Consider the following 3,652-nt stretch of genomic DNA (forward strand, 5'->3'; position numbering starts at 1 on the left):
GATGCTTTGCTAAGCTTGTTCTAAGTAGGTGCTTTAGACCACTGAGCCATCTCTCCAGCCCCTCCACAGTTTCTTTTTTTCTCTCTTTCTTTCTCTCCTTTTTTCCCTGTTCCTCTGTCACTCCCTTTATTCTTATGGTGTTTTAACTTAAGGTCTTATGAGTTGTCTGACCTTTCCCACCTCCAGGGGAGCTTTGTTCATGCTGCTCCAGCTAGGCCAGGGATCCTACTGCCCTGGTTTTTCTGAGTCCTCTATGAGCACAGATAGCTCTCTTAATAATTTTCCATGCCCCAGGCTTCATCCTGGTTTTGAGCTGTGAGTACCCACCCGTCCATACTGCGTGCAAGAGAGCTCAGTCTCCAACTCAGTGTATAAACCCATTGCTCTGCTCTTACAACATTGTCCCCTCTCCTCTGTGGCTGCACAGACCCCAGAAGCCCAAGGTGTCTGGGCTCAAAGGGAAGCCAGGCCACAGCTTTTCTCTGTCCTCAGCACAGGCCTGGTGCTCTGCTCTTCTCCTCTGACTATGCCTAAATTGATATCCTCCTTGAATACAGTCTTCCTTGCCATCTCTCACCAAAGAAAATAACTTTTTTACACCTGAAGCAATTCATGACCACCAATGCATCATTACAAAAAATTCTCAAAGACATTTTAGAGACAATAAACCCGACAGGGCCAATAAGAAAAAATGAATAAATGCATCTGGCAGGATGAGGAGCTAAACAAAAGATAAAAAAATAAGGAAGAGTTAACAATTATTTGCTGGATGTGGTAGCACATGCCTACAATCCCAGCACTTGCGAGACTGAGGCAGGAAGATTTCTATGAGTTTGAGGCCAGCCTGGGCTACATAGAGAGTTCAAAGCCTGAATTATAGAGTGAAGCCCAAGCTCAAAAAAAAAATTAAAACATATACACACCAAATATTGGTACACCCACTTCAAAAACAAGCACTAATGGTCATGAAAAATCAGAGAAACACCACTACAACTAATAAGATCTCAAAATACACTGTCACAAATGGACAGATCATAAAAAAAGAAAACCAACAAAGAAATATCAGACCTTAACAAAACCTTTTTTTTTCTTTTTTTTTTTGTATTTTTTTTTAGGGAAGGGTCTACAGGGTATTCAGGATCTCACTACTAGATCGCATTTGTGGTAATTCTCCTGTTTACAGTTGGGATTACAGGCGCTCACCACCACTCCCAGTCTCAATTGCCATCTCAGAGTGCCCTGGGGGTGAGGCCGGCAAGGCAGGCCCACAGATCAAACCCCTAGGCCCTGAGCCTGCTTGCAGATGCTTTAATCTGCTGAGCTATTTGACCAGCCCAACAAAACCTTTTAAAAATGAACTTGATAGGCATCTACAGTGTTCCATCCAACAAAAAGTTCATACATTCTTGAGAGGAAAAGCTAGAGGGTGACGGAAGTTGAGAGAACGAGGAGGAAGGAAAGAAAGTGGTGCCCACGGATTATATACCTACAGCCAAGCTGCAGCCCAGCAGGGCTACAGTGCTTGCACCACCAACCAACTCAAGAACATGCACAGACCATCAAGGCATATAGGCAACAAAGCTATGGAACCTACAGACAGCCTACTGATGTCAGCTATACCCAGGCTCAGACCACTGCCACCTATGGGCAGACTGAGCATACAACTTCTTATGGACAACCTCCCACGGGTTACACTGCTGCAGCTGACACCCTCCCCAGGCATATAGCTAACCTGTCCAGGGGTATGGCACTGGTGCTTATGATACCACCACTGCTGCAGTCACCACCACCCAGGCTTCTTATGCAGCTCAGTCTGCATATGGCATCTCCATCCTATCCTCCTACCAGCTGTTCTTCTACACAGCCGACTAGTTATGATCAGAGCAGTTACTCTCAGCAGAACACGTATGGACAGCAGAGCAGCTATGGACAACAGAGTAGCTATGGTCAACAAAGCAGCTATGGGCAGCAACCTCCCACTAATTACCCCCCATAGTCTGGATCCTACAGCCAGGTTCCAAGTCAATATAGCCAACAGAACAGCAGCTATGGGTAGCAGGGTTCATTCTGACAGGACCACCCCAGGAGCATGGGCGTTTATGGGCAGGAGTCTGGAGGATTTTCTGAACCAGGAGAAAGACAGAGCACGAGTGGCCCTGATAACCAGGGGAGGGGAAGAGGGGATTTGATCACAGAGGCATGAGCAGAGGTGGGTGGGAGGAGAATGCAGTGGAATGGGCACTGAGAGCAAGGTAGTTTCAATAAGCCTGGTGGACCCAGGGATGAAGGATCAGATCTTGATCTAGGTCATCCCATAGATCCTAATGAAGACTCTGACAATGGTGCAATTTATGTACATGGACTAAATGACAATGTGACACTTGATGATCTGGAAATCTTCCTTAAGCAATGTGGGGTTGTTAAGATCAACAAGAGAACTGGGCAACCCATGAGCCACATCTACCTGGACCAGAAAACAGAAAAGCCTGTGGTGTTAAGATCTATGAAGATCTACCAACTGCCACGGCTGCTGTGGAGTGCCTTGTGGGGAAAGATTTTCAAGAAAGCAGACTTAAAGTCTCACTTGCTTGGAAGAAGCCTCCAATGAACAGCATGCAAGGTGGAATGCCTCCTCTTGAGGGCAGAGGGATGCCAGCACCTCTCCGTGGTAGTCCAAATGGCCCGTGAGGTCCTGGGGGACCAGTGGGTTGCATGGGAGGTCATGGGGAAAACAGAGGAGGCTTCCCTCCAGGAAGCCCCAGGGGTTCCTGTGGAAACCACTCTGGAGGAAGAAACATCCAACATCGAGCTGGAGATTGGCAATGTCCCAATCCGGGTTGTGGAAACCAGAATTTCGCCCGGAGAACAGAATGCAACCAGTGCAAAGCCCCAAAACCTGAAGGCTTCCTCTTGCCACCCTTCCCACCCCTGGGAGGTTGATCATGGCAGAGGTGGCCCTGGTAGCATGTGGGGAGGAAGAGGTGGCCTCATGGACTGTGGTGGTCCTGGTGGAATGTTCAAAAGTGGCCGTGGTGGAGACAGAGTTGGTTTCCATGGTGGCAACGGCATGGACCAAGGTGGTTTTGGTGGAGGAAGATGAGGTGGTCCAGGGGGCCCTCCTGGACCTTTGAAGGAACAAATGGGAGGAGGAAGAGTTGGACGTGGAGGACCTGGAAAAATGGACAAAGGTGAGCGCTGTCAGCAGAGCAGAGACTGGCCCTACGAGATGCAGAAACTCCGCAGAGCTGCATTGACTACCAGATTTATTCTTTAAACCAGAAAATGTTTTAAATTTATAATTGCATATTTATAATGTTGACCACAACACTATGAATATTCCTTGCCTGTATTTTAGCCTGTATTTTAGGATTTTTCACCATTTGTGAAGAAACATTAAAACAAGTTAAATGGTAGTGTGCTGAGTTCTTTTTTCCTTCTTTTAAAAATGTTGTTTAAGTACGATTTAATTATGGGAACCCATGTGAGCATGCTCAGTTATCATTGTGGAGAACCAAGAGGGCCTCTAACTGTAAAAATGTTCATGGTTGTGGTGTGTTTTTTAAAAAAATAAAATTTCAAATATTTATTAAAAAAAGAAAATGCATTCTCAACAGCTCCAAAGCTTTCTGAAAATAGACAACCTATTATCCCA

The 3,652-nt window shown here is 46.2% G+C and overlaps 1 pseudogene; it reads left to right on the top strand.

Annotated features, from left to right (window-relative positions):
* The window catches only part of LOC101579833, a 27,943-nt pseudogene extending 24,669 nt beyond the window's left edge, over nt 1-3,274 (top strand).
* The last annotated feature ends 378 nt before the right edge of the window (nt 3,275-3,652 follow it).

Source organism: Octodon degus, unplaced genomic scaffold (assembly GCF_000260255.1).
Source record: "Octodon degus isolate 3935 unplaced genomic scaffold, OctDeg1.0 scaffold00319, whole genome shotgun sequence".
In the NCBI taxonomy this organism is placed as follows: domain Eukaryota; kingdom Metazoa; phylum Chordata; class Mammalia; order Rodentia; family Octodontidae; genus Octodon; species Octodon degus.